This window comes from Saimiri boliviensis, chromosome 2 (genome assembly GCF_048565385.1).
Source record: "Saimiri boliviensis isolate mSaiBol1 chromosome 2, mSaiBol1.pri, whole genome shotgun sequence".
In the NCBI taxonomy this organism is placed as follows: domain Eukaryota; kingdom Metazoa; phylum Chordata; class Mammalia; order Primates; family Cebidae; genus Saimiri; species Saimiri boliviensis.
The window spans coordinates 66,298,273-66,319,311 of NC_133450.1; the positions used below are offsets into that span (position 1 = coordinate 66,298,273).

At 45.3% G+C, this 21,039-nt stretch overlaps 1 protein-coding gene across 14 annotated transcripts in view; it reads left to right on the top strand.

Moving 5' to 3' along the window:
* FOXN3 (forkhead box N3) overlaps positions 1-21,039 on the top strand; it is a 470,182-nt gene that overhangs the window by 103,102 nt on the left and 346,041 nt on the right. Inside the window, exon 1 of one of the 14 annotated variants that reach the window (XM_074393491.1) lies at positions 4,996-21,035. The exons of the other annotated variants lie outside the window; for them this stretch is intronic. The gene's annotated coding sequence lies outside the window, so the exon portion shown is untranslated. Of the gene's footprint in view, positions 1-4,995; positions 21,036-21,039 lie in introns of those variants that run through there. 14 annotated transcript variants of the gene reach the window in all.

A 21,039-nucleotide genomic window follows, 5' to 3' on the forward strand; every position in this document is an offset into this window, starting at 1 on the left:
CTCCTGGGCTTAAGCGATTCTCCTGCCTCAGCCTCCTAACTGGGATTACAGGTGCCTGCTACCACCCCCCAGCTTATTTTTGTATTTTTAATAGAGACAGGGTTTCACCATGTTGGCTATGGTTGGCCAGACTGGTCTTGAACTCCTGACCTTGGGTGATCCGCCTGCCACAGCCTCCCAAAGTCCTGGGATTATAGGCATGAGCCACTGTGCCCAGCCACATTTGAATGCATTCTGACTGGTTGGTTTCTACCTAAGGCAGCTTAACTTTATTGTAAGCACTGCTGAAAAGTAAAACCTAATACTGCTGGGCACGGTGGCTCAAGCCTGTAATCCCACTGAGATCGGAAGTTTGAGACCAGCCTGACCAACATGGAGAAACTTTATCTCTACTAAAAATGCAAAATTAGCCAGGCATTGTGGCTCATGCCTGTAATCCCAGTTACACAGGAGGCTGAGGCAGGAGAATCGCTTGAACCCAGGAGGTGGAGGTTGTGGTGAGCTGAGATTTCGCCACTGCACTCCATCCTGGGCAACAAGAGCGAAATTCCGTCTTAAAACAAAACAAAACAAAACAAAACAAACAAAACAAAAAACCAACAGAATGGGAAAAAAAAATTGCAATCTACCCATCTGACAAAGAGCTAATATCCAGAATCTACAAAGAACTAAAACAGATTTACAAGAAAAAGACAAACCCATTCAAAAGTGGGCAAAAGATATGAACAGACACTTTACAAAAGAAGACATACATGAGGCCAAAAAACATATTAAAAAATGCTCATCATCACTGGTCGTTAGAGAAGTGCAAATCAAAACCACAATGAGACACCATCTCACGCCAGTTAGAATGGCGATCATTAAAAAATCTGGTGACAACAGATGCTGGAGAGGATGTGGAGAAATAGGAACACTTTTACACTGTTGGTGGGAGTGTAAACTAGTTCAACCATTGTGGAAGACAGTGTGGCGATTCCTCAAGGACCTAGAAATGGAAATTCCATTTGACTCAGCAATCCCAATACTGGGTATGTATCCAAAGGATTATAAATCATTCTGTTATAAAGATACATGCACATGTAAGTTCACTGTGGCACTGTTTACAATAGCAAAGACCTGGAACCAACCCAAATGCCCATCAATGATAGACTGGACAGGGAAAATGTGGCACATATACACCATGGAATACTATGCAGCCATAAAAAATGATGAGTTTGTGTCCTTTGTAGGGACATGGATGAACCTGGAAACTGTCATTCTCAGCAAACTGACACAAGAGCAGAAAATCAGTGGCTGCATGTTCTCACTCATCGGTGGGCATTGAACAATGAGAACACATGGACACAGGGAGGGGAGCATCACACACTGGGGTCTGTTGAGGGGGAAATAGAGGAGGGACAGTGGGGGGTAGGGGGTTGGGGAGGGATAACATGGGGAGAAATGCCAGATATAGGTGACGGGGATGGAGGCAGCAAACCACATTGCCATGTATGTACCTATGCAACAATCCTGCATGATCTGCACATGTACCCCAACCCCCTGCAATAAAACAAACAAACAAACAAACAAACAAAAAACCTAACACCTTTCTAAATGACAGTATGTGCCATAAGTTGACAACAGTGGCCTTATCTTAGTGCCTGTCAATCTTTTTTCCTGCCCTTGCCTGAAGTGGACTGTAGATCCAGAATTAGCCCTTCAGAAGCAAATGGAGCATTCTTGGCCAGGCATGGTGGTTCACGCCTGCAATCCTAGCACTTTGGGAGTCCATGGTGGGCAGATCACTTGAGGTCAGGAGTTTGAAACCAGCCTGGCCAACATGGTGAAATCCCATCTCTACTAAAAATACCAAAAAAGTAGCTGGGCCTGGTGGCGGGTGCTTATAATCCCAGCTACTTGGGAGGCTGAGACAGGAGAATTGCTTGAACCCGAGAGGCGGAGGTTGCAGTGAGCCAAGATCGTGCCATGGCACTCCAGCCTGGGCGACAGTGAGACTCTGTCTCAACAACAACAACAACAAAAGAGAATGGAGCATTCTCAGCTGTGATTGTTTTAGCCATCTCGATGCTGTCGAAATGACACACAGATGGCGATCAGTTTAAACTCCTGGACCTATTCTCCTCTTCTTTTCAGGACAGTGCAACAGATAGATACATGGGAGGTACTGAGTGAGGGAAGCTGGTAGAATGGCAAGATGCACAGATGGAGTGAAGACTATGAAATCCCTCGAAAGCACAGGCTGAATGTGTGATGAACTAAAATTAAATGTAGTTGTGCTAGGCAGTGAGTAGTGGAAAGAGTGCCGTCCTGACAGTCGGGGCGAGCTCTGCTCCTAATAACGTGCATGACCTTGACCAACCTCCTTGGGCCTCAGTTTCTACATCCGTAAAGTCTGGTCACAGTAGATAATGTCTGTGTCTAAAATCTAAGGCTCTAGTTCTAAGAGTCCCTGATAACGGACTTTTCCTGGACAATTTAATCGCACTTAATTGAGGTCACATTGCTGTTGTCTTGGCATGTGATTTACAGAGAGGTTCACCCCGGGAAGGAGGTGTGCATGGACATCAGTTTACCATCACAGATGCTAAGGTCTCAAGTCTGATTGACCCTGAGGCCAAGGGCAAATGCATTTACAACAGCCGGTTCCCTTTGAGACCGGCAGCTGAGAAGCCTGACTGGGGCAGAGGGTTGCTCCATTGTTCTGGCAAGCTCTGGCCCTGTGCAGCGGGAGTGGAGGGCCTGATTCCCCAGACCTTAGGACAACTTCTCCCCACTCTCCACCCTCCTTCTCCCTCACCATTTTTTCTTTCTTTCCTTTTTTTTTGACACGGAGTCTGGCTCTGTCATCCAGGCTGGAGTGCAGCGGCATGGTCTCGGCTCACTGCAACTTCTGCCTTCCAGGTTCAAGCAATTCTCTTGCCTTAGCCTCCTAAGTAGCTGGGATTACAGGCATGCACCACCACACCCAGCTAATTTTTGTATTTTTAAAAGAGAGGTGGTTTCACCATGTTGGTCAGGCTAGTCTAGAATTCCTGACCTTGTGATCCACCCACCTCGGCCTCCCAAAGTGCTGGGATTACAGGCGTGAGCCACTATGCTTGGCTCATTTTCTTCTTTTTCTAGTATCTTCTTTGCTCTGGCTTGTCCCCTTATTATCTTGTCTCTCATGATGAGCATCATCACCTGGTTCTCTGGCAGCCCTTCAGCATTAGCCGCTTGCATCCTGGAAGAAACAAAGACAGAGCGATGCCCTTCCCTTCTACTTCACCTGAAAATGCTATCAACTTTTCTCTAGGTATAGGAGAGAGAGAGAGAGAGAGAGAGAGAGAGAGAGAGAGAGAGAGAGAGAGAGAGGGTCTGTGTGTGTGTGTGTGTGTGTGTGTGTGTGTGTGTGTGTAAGAGAGAAAGAAAAGGAAAGAGAGAGACTGTTAGAGTTGGTGTAACAGTGGATAGGTTTTGAGATTAAAAACAAACTCAAAAATGGTAGTATTGGAAACATAGTGAGCCGTGGCTCATGTCTGTAATCCCACCACTTTGGGAAGTTGAGGCAGGAGGATGACTTGAGCTCAGGGGTTCGAGACCAGCCTGGACAACATAGCGAGACTTTATCTCTACTAAAAAAAAAAAAAAAAAAAAAAAAAAGCTAGGCGTGGTGGTATGATGGTGCATACCTATAGTCCCAGCTACTCAGGAGGCTGAAAGCTATGACTGTATCACTGCACTCCAGCCTGGGCAACAGAGCGAGATTCTGTTGTGAAAAAAACAAAGAAAAGAAAAGAAAAAGAAAGAAGGAAGAAAAGAAAGAAACAGGATGAGACTGTGGAAGTCACATTTGGGAAGTAGTTTGGGGAAGCTGCGACTGTTTAGTTCTTCCTTATATTTCACTCTTAGCACTCTTGACATGTGAAAGTGTGCCCCCACACCACCTGACAGTGCTTGCTTCACAGTCCCAGTGGGGATCAGAACATGCCACCCCAAAATATGTCTCTTAGCATATTAATTATTTTGAGCCAAAGGCAGTTGAGAAACAGTAGCTGCAGGTTGCCCTGCCCCTTTCTACCTAAAAGCAAGGCATAAATTTTCCATGAGAAAGATGACCTCCCTGTACCAGGAAGAGGAGAACGTTCTTATCATTGGAGCTAGGGAGCAGATGCTGAGATGAGTTTGTACAAACAAACCTCACTAGAATAACTCTTTCCTTCCATGGGTTTCCCTCGTATATTTCCTAGTCACTTTCCCACAGTTTTTTGCCCCTAGCCCAAACCCTCTGTTCCTTTGTCTTGTCCAATCTCCACAATTTATTTCTATTTCTTAAAATGATATATTTAACGACCGCTTCCTTGGGGTTTTCACGTCTTTCTATGAAGCCCCTCTCCCTACCCTATGCCATGTAAAAATGTTAACATCAATAAATACCCGTATACTTTTTCTACTGTCAGTCTTTCGTCAGTTCAATTCACAGGTCCCAGCCATGGAACCTAGAGAAAAAGTCTCTTCCCCTTCAGTTTCCAAGCTGCTGGTCATACTTCTCCTCCCCATGGCTTCATGTCCTGCTCCGGAGGGACACAGGGAAGGGACAAGGGAAAGAGTTGTAGGGAAAGAGTTGAGAACAGAGGAGTGTCCTTTGAGAAAGCAGCAACCTGTCCTTTTTGCCTCTAACGGTCCATATTTATGGTTTGGCTAAGTCCCCGCCGAAATCTCGTCTCGAAGTTCCCATAATCCCCACGTGTCATGAGAGGGGGCAGGTGGAGGTAAGTGAATCATAGGGGCATTTTCCCCCATCCTGTTCTTGTGATGGTGAGTTCTCATGAGATCTGATGGTTTTACTTATTTATTTATTTTATACTGTATATATTATATATATAGTATAAAATTTATATATAATTATATATATAAATATAATATATATATTATTTGTATATATAAATATATATATACATATTTTTTTTTTTGAGATGGAGTCTTGCTCTGTCGCCCAGGCTGGAGTGCAGTGGCAGTCTCAGCTCACTGCAACCTTCTCCTCCTGTGTTCAAGTGATTCTCCTGCCTCAGCCTCCTGAGTAGCTGGGATTATAGGCATGTGACACCATGCCTGGCTAATTTTTGTATTTTTACTAGAGATGGGGTTTCACCATGTTGGTCAGGCTGGTCTTGAACTCCTGACCTCATGATCTGCCCACCTTGGGTACTGGGATTACAGGCGTGAGCCACCGTACTCAGGCAAAATCTGATGGGGTTTTTAGGGGCTTCCTCCTTCACTGGGCACTCATTCTCGTTACTGACATTATGTGAAGAAGGACATGTTTGCTTCCCCTTCCACCATGATTGTAACTTTCCTGAGGCCTTCCCAGCCTTGCAGAATTGTGAGTCCATTAAAATTCTTTCTGTAATAAATCACCCAATCTCAGGTGTCCTTTTAGCAGTATGAGAATATGCTATTACAATACCTTCATATCAGGACTGCAAAAACCTCAGGGAGCATAGGTTAATTCAGGTGCAGTCCTGTGGCGGGTAACCTCAAGGCTTCAGGGCAAATTGGTCTTGGAGTGAATGTGAGTTATAACGAGAGTTATAAACCAGGTCGGCTGAATGCAGTGGCTGGAGCCTATAATCGCAGCACTTTCGGAGGCTGAGGTGGGAGAATCACTTGAGGCCAGGAGTTTGAGACCAGCATGGGCGACACAGTGAGACCCTATCTCTATGAAAGAATTTAAAAAGTTAACTGACTGTAGTAATGCACGCCTATAGTTCTAGCTACTCAGGAGGCTTAGATGGGAGGATTGCTTGAGCTCAGAGGCTGAGGCTGCAGTGAGCCATGATTGTACCACTGCATTCCAGTCTAGGCAACAGAGAGAGAGACTGTTTCAAAAAAAGAAGAGAAAAATAAATAAATTAATAAACCAGGCAGGTCTTTTGAGATCCTTTTCACCTGGGATGATATGAATATGAGTTGAGGAACCTTCTGGACACTCATGAACGCCCGCTTTGGTCAGGTGTACACTTTTGGGATGGAACAGGAGAAGACGCCTTTGGGAAAAGGCAAGAGGTGATGAATTTGGTTACTGTTTTCTTTCTTTCTTTCCTTTCTTCCTTCCTTCCTTCTTTCTTTCTTTCTCTTCTTTCTTTCTCTCTCTCTCTCTCTCTCTCTCTCTCTTTCTTCTTTCTTCTTTCTTTTTTTGAGATGGAGTCTCACTCTGTCACCCAGGCTAGAGGGCAGTGGTGCGATCTCAGCTCACTGCAACCTCCGCCTCTCAAGTGATTCTCGTGCCTCACTCTCCCAAGTAGTTGAGATTACAGGTGCACACCACCATGGCTGGCTATTTTTTGTATTTTTACTAGAGCCAGGGTTTCACCATATTGGCCAGGCTGGTCACGAACTCCTGGCCTCAAGTGATCCACCCACCTCAGCTTCCCAAAGTGCTGGGATTATGGGTGTGAGTCACTGCACCCAGTCTGGTTACTCTTTTCAACCTGCAGTCTGCAAACTCTGATAATGTCCTGTCACTCTGAGTGTGACTGTGCTTGTGGTTCCTCTGGGAGTCAGGGTGGGGCTACCCACCTGCTCCCCACACTGGTCTCGTGTGACTGGGGATGTGTGCTCAGGAGATGCACAGTCAGGTTAGAGGGCAGCTTGGGTCCTGGGTTGCAATGGACACACGCCCCTCTCTGCTTACCTGTGGCTGCCCTCAGGACATACGCAGGACTGGCTCCCTGGCAGATCTGACTTTCTGTGGTTCTGTAGCTGTCGTATGATTTATTCAGAATTCCTTTTGTGAGTTTTGGAACTGAGGCTGTTCTCAAACCAGTCGCATTCTTCCTGTTAAGAGAAGCAGCGTACACAGAGTATTGGCAGTTAGGAGGGATGTGTGGGTTCCAGTCCCAGCCCTGCCACTCACTGGCAGTGAGACCCTGTGCAAGTCACTCAGCTTCCCTGAGCCTCGAGGTCTTCATGTGCACCATGAAGGAATTCTTCCTACTTCCTGCTTCAAATCTTCCCCCTTGTTGGGAGGCGCCCTTCCCAGGAGGAGGCCTACCTGCCGGATTCCCATCTGCCTCTCATTCATGTGGGTGCTATGGGGAGGAACGGGGAATCCCACTAAGCTGACTGGTGAATGAGAGCTGGGAAACATGGCGAGTAGCCTTCCTCATGACGTCCATACTTGCATGATGGGATAAAACTATCTCCTGCAATCTGTGACTATGGATACTTTTGAAATCTCAAAGAAGTCATTTCTTCCGATTAAAAAGGTACTATTTATATCAGATGTAAGCAGACATTCATTGGTGTCCTTCAGGATGATGGTTGGTGCTTAACAGTTTTCATGAAAAATTAAACTGTTTCTTCATTGAGCATATATTTCCGTGCCTATTATGTGCCTTGTACTGAGATACAGCAGTGAATGAGACAGACCAGATCCTTGCCCTCTTGGGGCTGGCATGCTAGTGGGGAGATGGGCAATAAGTAAAATGAATAATGTATATAGGCCAGGCGCGGTGGCTCATGCCTGTAATCCCAGCACTTTGGGAGGCCAAGGTGGGCAGATCACCTGAGGTCAGGAGTTCGAGACCAGCCTGGCCAACATAAGGAAACCCTGTTTCTACAAAAATGATCCAGGCATGGTGGTGGGCACCTGTAATCCCAGCTACTCAGGAGACTGAGGCAAGAGATAATCACTTGAACCCAGGAGGTGGAGGTTACGGTGAGCTGAGATCATCCCACTGTACTCCAGCCTGGGCAGCAGAGCAAGACTCCGTCTTAAAAAAAAAAAAAATTATATAATTTGCAAATAGTGATAAGTGCTATGGATAAAGATGAAGCAGGGAACGAGGTTCAGGAGATGTAACCATGGGTGCTGTAACTTTGACCCAGAGGGGCAGGGCAGGCTCCCTCACCGATGGAGGGGAGTGAAAGCGGTGGGTCGATGCTTAGCCAGTATGGAGGTGCTGATGGGAACCCGGTCCTGTCCAAGACTATCAGAGAGGTCAGGGTGGGTGGAACGGAGTGAGAGGGAGGGAAGTAGGAGACTCGCTCAGAGCAGTAGCAGTGGGGGTAGAGCTGGAGGTTGGGGTAGACAGCAGGTGATGTAAAACTGCTGGGAGGCTGTCCAGGGAGGTGATGATGACATCCCTCCCTAGGGCCAATCCATAGCGATTGTTTTATTCTTTGCCACATGCAAAGCCTGTCATGTGGAAGGCAGGAAAGGCTTCAAATCATAAGGGCAGCATGGTGCTGTTCTAGATCCTGTTCCTCAGTGTGTGGTCCCAGGGCCAGCAGCACTGGCATCCCCTGAGCGCTTGTTAGAAATGTAGAATCTCAGCCCTACCCCACACCTGCTGGACCAGAACCTGCATCTCTCAGGGCCTGCTGGTGATCCATGGTCCACGAGCGTTGGAGAAGCAACGTTGTTTGTGGAGTGTGCCTTTGGGCATCAGAAGCCCTGGGGGCCACTCCAAGCGTGTCCATTTCATTGCCTGCTGGCCTCAGTTTTCTGGTAGTTTCACCTGCAAGGAGATGAGAATGATGCTGACATTCTCCGCTCTGCCCAAGCTCCTCTGCTTTTCTGAGTGAGTGTCACTTTCAACACTGCTTTCCCCATCCATCAGACCAAACTCATCTCTGGGGTGGTGTAGACTGGGAAGGTGCCTCTGGGAGCTGATACTCTGGCTCTGTGGAATTTCTAGGCTGTCTTTCTTCAGTGTGCTCAGAGAAGATGTTCTTTCCTCGTATGTGCAAAGTCTGTATCATGACAGGGAATGGCACTGCCTTCTCTGTGTGCACATAATGTTACTTCTTCGCTCAGCAGGGCGTATGCTTTGAGCTGAGCCACAAGCCTGGGATTCACCTATAGACCAAATTCCCATCAATTACTGCCAGGTCCCTTATGGGCCCAGTTGTTCCAGATGCAGGAAGGCTGGTTACCTTCGAGGGTAGATGGAAATGCCTGTTTTCATGACAAGCACAGATACTGCATTGTATTGACTGATTTATGCTAGGATCGGGCATCATAGGGTCAGCCCACCCTTCTAAAACAAAACACACAGCCCTGTGGCCTGGGTACAGAGCCTGGAGTTTCCAGCTCTAACTATTTGACTTAACTATTATTAACTCTTGAGGGACTTGGGGTGAATCACCTTCCATGCATGAATATCAGGCTGCTTATTGATAAAAACAGTTGCAGTCATTTCTACTTCACAAGTTATTGAGGCTTCATTATCTAAATGCTTTTGAGAGCTGTCCTTAAATGTGTGATTTCCAGGCGTTTAAGTCACTACATACTACTGTACCTTTTTTTTTTTTTTAAATGAGTGTGAAATTGTCTCCCTGCTTCTGTTCATTTAGACTGCAGCATTGATGAGCAGGTAGTGGCAAATGCCTGTTGATGTTACTCACAGATTACTGTGGTTTAAGAAATAAACTGGGCATTGACCTTTCCTTGCTGTTTCTGAATTACTCACACATTTCCCATTGTTTGTGTATGTCAGCAGCATGACCTAAATAAAGTTAGGGTTGATCTCTTTCAAAATATGTTTTGGATTTCTCCTTACAATAAAGTTAAGGCAAGTTGATGTACGGTTTGCAATCAAATAGTAAGACCTTTTCAGCCAAGCCCTGGCTCAACGGTGGAGTGATTATTGAACGCTGGTTGTGGCCAAATTCTCAAATTTCTCAAGTGTTACCTGGCCTGCTAAGGACTCTAACAGAAAGCAGTCTCCATTTGTCACTGCCATTTTCCATTGGTGGGGCCACTCGATAGCTCCGATTGCATCTTACCTTACCACCTTGGAATTCCAGATTAGCCCAGTGTTTACTGTTTGCAGGTCTCTGCCATTATGCTGCTAGGTGGCTTTCTAGGCTGAAATGATTGACTGCTTAATCAGCTGCTGTCCATGCTGTGTAGGGCCGATGGGTTCAGGGACAGTGTTTCATTAGCTGTGTAACCTTAGGCAACCTACAGACTAAAGCAAAGAACTATACAACAACAATAACAACAACAACGAAAACTCCCTCAGTCATGCTGCGTCTCTGATCTAGTTTAGGCTGCAGAGATAAGATTTGACCATCATAACTCAGCTAGGTGGAAACCACGTGGGGAAGTAATTCACAGAGCATGCATCTTTTCCAATCCTTTGTCCCATCGTATGTTGTATTTCGCTGCCCAGGATGGAGATCATTCTCATTCTGCATCCCTAAGATGCGTGAAGTTCTGTTGAGGAAGAAAGTATTCATGACAAGCTCCTATCTGGCTTAGAAGTTCCTAGGTGAATGGGGAATTGATCCAAGAGGTCTGGGCGTCAGGTCTCCAGACAGACTAACTGGGTTTGGGGAAGTGGTAACAGCTGGTTCTGGAGGCTGTGGTTGCTGTTAAGGGAGTTGTCTTTGATAGTAGTGGTAAGATTGTGATGTGTCATCTTACCAAAAGTCTATAAGAAGAAGAGGGTCTCTGCTAATCACTGTGAAGCCCCTCCTCAGAGATTCTCCCAGACTTGTCACTTTGATTAGGATTAAAATCTGGACTTGGTTGTTGGGTGGTGGTAGAGATATCGGTGACTGGAATGGGCTGTTCTAGGCACTCTCCTCCAGAAGGACTGTGGTTCTGGACCTTGCTCTGGCCTTCTCTAATGTCCCTGGGAAGAGCACAGCTCTACACAAACTGGGACAGCTAGAAGGATCAGTCCACTGGGAATTATTGCCAGTATGGATCCAGAAGAAAGGCTATTGTTTTGTTCTCCCGTCTCACCAACAAAGAGGTAAAAGATGGCTCAACTTCTCTCGCAAGTCTTGCCATCCACTTCCCATTTCCAAGTGCATAGAAATCAAAACATTCAGTGTTTGGACTTACCCATGGCAATGTAGCCATCCTGCAAACACGTGGGTTGGATTCCTGACACGTGCCTGGGAAAGTGAGCTGGCATCATGCTATGGATTTTGGTCATCTGGGAGTTGGTGTCCCCTGCATGCACGTGGGTGGATTAGCAATGCACGTGACTACTTGGTTTGTATATTCTCTGGCTGAGTGATCCAGTTCCTGACCCAGGAACAGGATGAGCAAAGCTAGCTGGGAACCATCAGGAAACCCTCCCAGCTGCGGCACTGGGGCTCCTGCCTTCCTAGTCCAGGGTGCAAATAAGAGTCAGAGCAAGGCAAGGAGGAGAGTCCCTGCTGTTGGTTTGGCTCTGGCTATGTAGATAAATAGAGGTCAGGGGGAAATCCGATGGGCTTGATATTAGAGTTTGTTTCATGGCATTGCATCTGTCTTTTGGAAGCAGCCATTATATGTGATCTTCTGACTTTTCCTCCAACTGCTAACCAATCTCGAATATTTTAGAAACCCTCTTATGTGTTAATATGCCCGGTGAGACAAGAATCACCATTTCTCCTTCAACAGTGACCAAACAGAGCTGCAGAGTTGTTAAGTGATGTAGTAGAAATCACACACTTGTAATGGAGCCAGGCTGTGCTCGAAGCCCAGCCCCTGACTCGGTCCTACTGTTATCTCTCCGATGGGGAAGTGGCTCTATCTATAAAACGTGTGGTTGCTACGAATTACTGGTGTTGGTAAGGAGAATTGGAAGCATTCTCATTTCTCGATTACCTTTCAAATATTCAAATTCATGCACCAGGAGCATATGGCTAGAACTTTTATTTTTTCACTCAGCTGTCTTCCAATGTGCTTCATTGAATTCGAAATCCACACCAGGTTTGAATTTTGAAAATGCCAACTGTATACTAACTGAATGTGAGAAATGAAGAAAACTTTCATAAATGTTTTTTTAAAAATAAATGGTGATTTATTTTTCTGTGTTCAGATAAACCAGCTGTATGGGGTTTTTTCCCCCCTTCCTTTTGGTTGATTTGCATCTTAATAATGCAGAAGGAACAATGTTCCCAGTGTATTCTTAGCTAATTTTCTGCAAAAGGGTTTGCAGTAGCATATATCGGACTTGAAAGGAAAATGGGTCAGGGAGGTCTTTGGGCCACCTCTGCTGACCGGGAGCAGGATGTAGCTTTGGGTGGAGGGAGGAGCCTTCGTCGTCTTCAAATGGCTATGTCTGCTGTGTCCTCTCAGCCTGTCCAAAATTTTGATCCAGAAATGATCTGATTCCATTTTCTTCCCGCTTGGGGCTGAGTTTAGTTTGCAGGTTCCATTGAGTGCTTTTGTATCTCACCAGGTAAGGGATTTTCAAGCACTTTAGAACTAAAGAGGGCTTTTATTTGCTTGGCTTTCCTCAGTTGCAGAGAAAATAAGTCTGAAAGTTTGTGTTTTGCGTGACCTCTGTCAGAGACACCAACACACAACGGAAGGAACATTGGCCTGGAAGTCAGAAAACTGACCCATAAAGGAGGGGCCAGGTGACCTTTCCCTGAGGTCACCTGAAGCTCTAAGAGCTTCGCGGTCCTTGGGATGCTCCCTTTGAGACACCTTTCCTTTCTTTCCCCCTGACACATACTAAAATACACTATAGTCCCCATGAAATATAATTTATACAGTGTACCTCTTCAAATCTAATTCACCATCAGTTGTAAACTATAACATGATTTTTTTTTTTTTAAGACGGGGTTTCACCATGTTGGTCAGGCTGGTCTTGAACTCCCGACCTCAGGTGATCCACCTGCCTTGGCCTCCAAAGTGCTTGGATTACAGGCGTGAGCCACCACACTCGGCCCCTATAACATGATTTTATGCACCACCATGAGGAAAAGCTGCTGCCTAATGGATGCACTTATTTCAGAGGGTTCATATGTAGAAAAACGTGCAGTTTACAATTGGTGAAATATATAATGAGGTGAGCTGCAGTTGGATAGTTGAGATGATGCCAAATGTTGTTGATTTTTCATAAAAATGATCCATTTCTAACATGGACGGAGCTGAAATGCCCATGTACTTGCTACCCACTTTTGGCAGAGCTCAACATTTGCTTCAAATATAAAAAATAAATAAACAAAACATTGAAGACACAATTGAAGGCCCTGGTCCTTCCCTAATCCTGGAACTTGTCTCACCTTCAGGCTCCCATGGAAACACAATCTTGACTTTGGTGCCTATAATTCCCATGCGTGTTTGTAAATTTTGACTGTATATCTCTATAGTCATTAAACACATACTTAGTGTTTTTATTTATTTATTTTTATTATTTCATTTTATTTTATTTTTTTGAGATGGAGACTCGTTCTGTCACCCAGGCTGGCGTGCAGTGGCGCGATGTCAGCTCACTGCAAACTCTGCCTCCCAGGTTCAAGTGATTCTTCTGCCCCAGCCTCCTGAGTAGCTGGGATTTCAGGTGTGTGCCACCATGCCCAGCTAATTTTTGTATTTTTAGTAGAAATGGGGTTTCACCATGTTGGTCAGGCTGGTCTCCAGCTCCTGACCTTGTGATCTGCCCACTTCAGCCTCCCAAAATGCTGGGATTACAGATGTGAGCCACCGTGCCTGGCTAATGTTTTTAGTTTTTATTTTTGAGGTGGAGTCTCGCTCTGTTGCCCAGGTTGGAGTATAGCGGCACGATCCTGGTTCACTGCAACCTCTGCTTCCCGGGTTCAAGTGATTCTCCTGCCTTGGGCCTCCCGAGTAGGGATTACAGGTTTGCACCAACCTGAGTGGCCTATTTTTTTAAATTTTTAGTAAAGATGGGGTTTTGCCATGTTGGTCAGGCTGGTCTCGAACTTCTGACCTCAGGTGGATCCATCCTCCTCAGCCTCCCAAAGTGCTGGAATTATAGGCGTGAGCCACCATGCCTGGCCATTTTTAGTGTTTTTTTTCTTTTTCTTTTTCTTTTTTTGAGATGGAGTTTCACCCTTGTTGCCCAGGCTGGAGTGCAGTGGTGAGATCTGGGCTCACTGCAACCTCTACCTCCTGGATTCAAGTGATTTCCTGCCTCAGCCTCTCCATATTCAGTGTTTTAAAAACCCTGCTAGCTTTCCACCAGTATCCGTTCCCTGTTCTTCCTTTGAATAGTAGAACCCCTGAGCTTTATATGGACAACACCTGGTAGAGCTGGCTCAGTGACCACTTCTGGCTAATGGGTAGATGTGGAATGGATGGGTCCGCTTTCTGGGTTTTTTCTTTAAAATCAAGGAGCAAATCCTTCATATCCTCTTTCCTCCTTCCCTCTGATTAGGACAGGGTCGAGGTGGTTATGAGCTACTTATGACCACGCAGAAGTGAGAAACACACTAGGGAATAGTGGAACAACAAGGTAGAAAAACCCGTGGTTTCTGCCTTCACAGTGCGAGCTTGTCCCGCTCCCCACCTGACTGCCCACGATTGTGAGCTGCTACCTGAGGTAAACAAACCAACAAACGTATTTTTATTTAAGCCAGTATTATTGGTTCTCTACTAAAACAGCCACACACAAAAAAACTTCCAATGAATATAAGTGGTTTATATTTTGATCATGCACATTACTAGTGACTTATATTGAAAACTTTATTTTTTCTTCAGGATTAGCATAAGATGCGTGTGTACGGTTGAACACATCCTCAGATTTAGAAAAGGGGAAAAATACATTTCACGGCCTCCTTGATGGCTAGGTATCTGTGTCCTGTCCCTCAGGCAGCAGAATTCCATGAAGGGCACATTGGTCTGAGCCCTTCACGATCTTCCATGCAGAGACAGAGGGAGGTCATGCACGCTGAGGACAGTTAGCTACTTAGTCCCCAGCAGGAGACATTCAAAGCAAACTCCGCTGTGATAATTTCGGAACGAAAAGGAGATGTTTCATTCCTAGGAGAGTTTCCTTCCCAAATCCTGCCTGAGCATCTGTGGAAGCACCCTCAGCTTGAGGTCTTTCTGGTCAAGTTCCCTCCTCCGGGAGGCTGCCCCGTGACTCCCACACCTGCAGGGCAAACTGCGGGATGGCTGCTCCAGGATAAAAGCCAACTGTCACCAGCTGGCAGGGCTAGGCCACGGTACCAGGCTGGTTACAATACTTGCTTCCTGCGGAGTGGATAAGTGGCTCAGGGGTCTGCCCAGAGGGATAGCTGCTGGGTCAGAGCCACTGGGGGGTCACAAGAACCATCTCCAGGTTTTTCCTGTCCCCTTTTCCAGCCCCGATGCTGTTGGATAGGAGCACACCCCCAGCATGGTCCTGATTTCACAGGTCATCCTGGCTTCTGGCCTTAAAGGCAGGTCTGTTCTTCGGTTTCCCTCTCAAATGGTACTTTAAACGGATTGCTGAAGGTCCCTGACCTCTCCTATTGAATGAGGTTGGTGTCATCAGTCTGGATCATGCCAGATGACCATTGACCTTGGGCGAAGCTTCTGCCAGTCCCCTTGCATTAAGAATTGGGTTTTCCAGGAGGCGGAGGTTGCGATGAGCCGAGATCACGCCATTGCACTCCAGCCTGGGTAATGAGCGAAACTCCACCTCAGAAAAACAAAAACAAAACAAAACAAAACAAAAAACAAGAATTGGGTTTTCAGCCGGGCATGGTGGCTCATGCCTGTAATCCCAGCACTTTAGGAGGTGGAGGCGGGTGGATCACCTGAGGTCAGGAGATCGAGACCATCCTGGCTAACATGGTGAAGCACCATCTCTACGAAAAATACAAAAATTAGCTGAATGTGGTGGTACACACCTGTAATTCCAGCCACTTGGGAGGCTGAGGCGGGAGAATCACTTGAACCTGGGAGACAGAGGTTGTAGTGAGCTGAGATTCTGCCATTGCACTCCAGCCTGGATGACAGAGTGAGAGTCAGTCTCAAAAAAAAAAAAAAAGAATTGGGTTTTCAGATGAGTGGTCCTCAGACTTCTACAATTGATTCATTGCCTCATTGCAAAGATCACAGGAGCCTCTTTCACCGTCTGTGCTGTTGACTTCCAAACACAACAGAGGCTTCTGGAAGGAGTGGGAAGGAGAGCACTGCTCTGCATGAGAGTAGGCAAGCTGAGCTCTGCTGAAGAGTTCCCATAAATGAAATTCATGGTATAAAAAACTCAAACCAGCTGGGCGTGGTGGTTCACACCTGTAATCCCAGCATTTTGGGAGGCCGAGGCGGGTAAATCACCTGAGATCAGGAGTTCAAGACCAGCCTGACCAACATGGTGAAACCCCCATCTCTACTTAAAATATAAAAACTTAGCTGGGGATGGTGGCTGGCACCTGAAATCCCAGGTACTCGGGAGGCTGAGGCAAGAGAATCACTTGAGCCTGGGAAGTGGAGGTTGCAGTGAGTCAAGATTGTACCACTGTACTCCAGCCTGGGCAACAAAAGCGAAACTTTGTCTCAAAACAAAACAAAACAAAAACCCCAAGCCAAACAATACAAAATGATTCCCCTTCCGTGGGGAGCTGCAACCCCAATTGGGAGAGTCCTATGCAGTCACAGGACAAGAAAGAAAAAGAGACATAGGTAACATGCGAGAAGCAGGTTGCACATTCTAGTCTGACTAGATGTCACAGTTCCCTTGATAGTTTTTTGCAACCTAAACAATGAAAATTACATGTAAAAGATTCTTTGAAACCAGTTCATATCGATTTACCTACTAACCAGTTCATCAGAAATTCACTTCCACTTTGAGTGTCTTTTGCATTCTCTGCCAATATCTAAAAAATTAATTTAGAAACAAATTAGGCATAAACTAAAGTTTAAAAACAAGCTGGGTATGCCCTTAGAAGGCTTGATTTACAAACCGTATAATGCCAAAGAGACGGCAAAAAAATAAGAATAATAAAAATCAAAGGACATTCCCATGTTAAAACACTCGAAAAGGTTTTAAATTATAGGCAAATTGCTCATTAGGCGACTGGCTTTAGGCTAATTGACCAAGAGTCAACGGCTTCCAAAAGTCGGCACTTTAGTGCTCAGGGACAGTTTCTCAGGCCTGTATTCATCTTATTTCAGACAAAATTCTAATCAACTCTATTATTTGGTTTCTCAGCCCCTGGCATATTAGATGTGAATCAAAACAGGAGGGAACTATGGGAGCCAGGCCACTTTGCACAGTGAGAAGAGCAGCTGATACCCTGACAGGCAGGGCGGGTAGGAGGAGGCCAGAGAATATTAAAATGTAAATACAAGGATTAGGAAATCACCCTAGTGTGGGGCCTTTTCCTGGACGGGTGGCCTTTTCCTCCTCCGCCTGTAGCTGCTATGGCTTGTGAGATCACCTCTCTATCATAATGGGCAGAGGTTCATAAAGCCAGCAAAGCTGTGAAAAATATCGGTAACAGGCTAAACCATGAGCCGCAGATTTTGCCCCATTCGTTGTTTTCATATACAATCCGTTTTAAAAAGCTTATCATTGAAAAGGATCCAGTCATTGACTCCTGAGTTGGAGCATCCTTATAAAGCACCCAGTTCAGTTCCCCCCACCCTCTGTGTGCAGCCCACCCACCAAGAACTCTGCCATAGGATGCCTCTGCAGCACCATGAACACCCCCAGACCAACCTAGAAACAATTCAGTGTTCTGGAAACATTCATCTCTAGGAAGCCCTCTTTCACCAAAACGTAGCATGGCCAAATCCAGGTAGTTCTCAATATCCAAGGTAATTTGGGAGGAAATCATCAATAACCCAAATTGTGAGGAAATTCGCTTTCAGTTATCTGGTGGATGTAAGTGTGGTTAAGAAGCAGCCAGATAGAATAGGAGAAGATATTTGCAAATCATATATTTGATAAGGGATAAATATCCAGAATATATAGAGAATTCCTAAAACTTGACAACCAGAACAACCTAATTCAAAAATGGGCAAAGGACCTGAGCAGATATTTCTCCAGTGAAGATATACAAATAGCCAGTAGGTGTGTTAAAAAAGCTCAATGTCACCAATCACTGGGGAAAAATGCATATCGAAATTACAGTGAGATACTACCTCATACCTATTAGGATGGCTACCATTTAAAAAACAAAACAAAACAGGAAATAACAAATGTTAGTGAGGATGTGGAGAAAACGCAAGCCTTGCACACTATTTTAGGAATTTAAAGTGGTACAGCTACTGTGGAAAACAGTATGGCAGTTCCTCAAAAAAATTAAACATAAAATTACCGTATGATCCAGCAAGTCCACTTCCGGTATTTTCCCAAAAGAACTGAAAGCAGGGTCTCAAAGAGATATTTATTCATCCAGTGTCATTCACAATAGGTATAATGTGAAAGTCACCCGAGTGTCCATTGACAGATGAATGGATACCTGAAATGTGGTATATCTGTACAGTAGAGTATTAGCCTTAAAAAGGAAGAAAATTCCGGCACGTGCTACAACATGGATGAACCTGGAGGACATTATGCTGAGTGAAACAAGCCAGTCACAAAAAGGCAAATATTCCATAGCTTCACTTTTATGAGTAGAGGAGTCCAAATCGCAGAGACAAAGTAGAATGATGGCCGCCAGGGACTGGGGTGGGGTGTGGAGGATGGGGTGTGGCTGTGTGCTAGGTACAGAGTTTTGGTTGGAAAAAATGAAGAGTTCTAGAGATGGATGGTGGTGATGGTTATACATTATTAGGAATATATTTAATATCACTGAACTGTACACTTAAAAGTGGTTAAGATAGTAAATGTTATGTCATCTGTATGTAATTTACCACAATAAAAACATTGCGGGTGTAGGGGGAGGAGAGCCGGCATCTGGAACGGCTTACTTCCTTAGGGAGGCTAAATGCAATAATTACTGCTGTTCCCAATCCCCTTTTGACTTCCAAAGCCCAAGGACCACCCCCCTAGGCATCTTTCCACGCCAGGGCCTTCTCTGAAGCCTGGTGTCAGGACTTAGGGTTGACACACCTGGGAAAAACGGTGGCGTGGGGTGTTGCAAACAGGCTGAGATGATCTGCTCTGTGGGTGGTTGCTGCGCTCTGCCTCAAGCCTTGGGAGAAGAGAATGGGAGGCTGAGGACAAAGAGGAGCATTAGCCTAACTTCCACCACCAGCCATAGTTAATCCCCAAACCAATTGATCTGACACTTAGTATCTATCCTTTTGGAACGATTGTTACTCTAGTCAAGTACTTTTTTTGTTTGTTGGTTTGAGACGGAGTTTTGCTCTTGTTGCCCAGGCTGGAGTGTAGTGCTGCAATCTCAGCTCACTGCAACCTCCACTTCCCGGATTCAAGGGATTCTCCTGCCTCCGACTTCCAAGTAGTTGGGATTACAGGTGTCCGACACCATGTCTGGCTAATTTTCAGATTTTTAGTCGAGGTGGGATTTCACCATGTTGGCCAGGCTGGTCCCGAACTCCTGACCTCAGGTCATCTGCCCGTCTCAGTCTCCCAAAGTGCTAGGAATACAGGCGGCCAACTGCATTGTGAGCACGCTTAGGAGCAGCAGAGCCCCTACAGAGAGCATTGGATCAGGTGACTCAGGTGAGCTTCTGACACTTACCGTGTGGCCTCGGACAAGTCACTGATTTTTGTAGCCTCAGTGTATCTTCTGTGAGATGAGATTGATGATGCCTGCCAAGGTAATTCCTGGAACTCTCATGACATCAAATGAAATAGCCAATGTCAGAATGCTTTGCGATACTAAAGGACTGTGAGGGCATTGATAAGGGCAGAGATTTGAACTTGAAGCAAATAAGGAAGAGGCAGAAGTGCAAAGCTAATGGAAGGGACTGCAGTTTTCATTGCTGTGAAAGTTTGTGAGTACTGGTCACGATTAAAGGGTAATCCTTACCTGCCCTGCTAATACTTGAAGACTAGGCTTTCTACCGGACCCCAACATCATTTTTAGATTGCTTTTAAAAAGTGACAAATTTCTTTAACCAGTAAGGTGTGTATATCCATTTTCCATTTTGCTTTATTTAGGAATGAGTTTATTGTTATGATCATAGTAAATAGCCAAGCATGATTCAGTTTAGGAAAATAACAGGAAAAGTTTGCTCATCTTCTGTAGGCTAATTTTGCCATAACCCCCACAAATAAAGTAGTGCTATCTTTAAAATATACCAGTTCAGGGTTGCAGAGCTGTGCTTTTAAAGCCTACAATTGATTGTTTAGTGCGAAAATTGTATTCAAGTGAAACACATCAACATGCAAATCTAAAACGTGGCCATTTTCATCTAGATTGAATATTATTAACCAGCCCAAGGGATATGATGTAATTAAGATTTTGAACAGCTTACTTTTGTCTACCGTGATGAGTATAACCCCAATATTTCAAGCGGCTTATCAGTTGAATAATGAGAAGGGCCCAGCGCACCAATAATCATACATTTTGGCTTTTAGGTGCAGTGAAAGAGTTCAACTTTTCTCCACAGGTCCAAGCATTGATAAGGGCAGAGATAGGAACTTGAAGCAAAAAAGAGAATGTTCAGATTCTAGGAAAATCACATTTCTTTCTTATTATGGCAGATTTCCATCTCCTTGCCTACTCACTCATTTTAATACCTTCTTGCATGGGTTTAGGAATAAAGACCAAGGAGGTCAGAAGCATCCCTTGTTAAGGGTTTATGCTTTTGCCTAATTAAAACTATCGGGTTTATAGCCTTCGAACGCAGCTCTACTTGGAAGGGAGAATAACTCTTAGCTTGGATTCACTTTAGAAAGTTTGCAAGGCCTCCCCCAGCGTTTCAGGGAACCGTGAAGGCACATTTCTGATAGCATCTTTATCCCGGTACAATTCCAGTATAACTGTTCTTCTTAGGGCAGCCAAGATGCTCACCTTTTCCGTCCTTCCCACACCATCTTAAAAGAAAGACGAAGTTCCTTATTTCTTACGGGAGAAGTTCAGGAAGGCATCCATCGCGGAGCTGCACCACCTTGAGCAGACAGCCGGCAAGCTAGGTTGGTACCACGGCTCATTTCAGCCGTCCGTATTTTCAGGTGTACCGTATGTATTTAGTACATCATTTGATAATGCTAAAAAAATATTAAAGCAGTGTGAGACTAAAGGAGAAAGAAGATGAATGTTAGCATTCCCCTGGGGTTCATGGGTGAAGGAATTAACACAGCGTGGCACTCTACCCTAGCTGTGTTTGTTTCCATGGCAACGGCTACGTACATGTTTCAGACTATCTACAGTGACACAGTTGCAGAAATAGTAGCTTGCAGGTTTCTGATATCGCATCAGTGGACAGGCGGCATGCACTATATTAAGTAA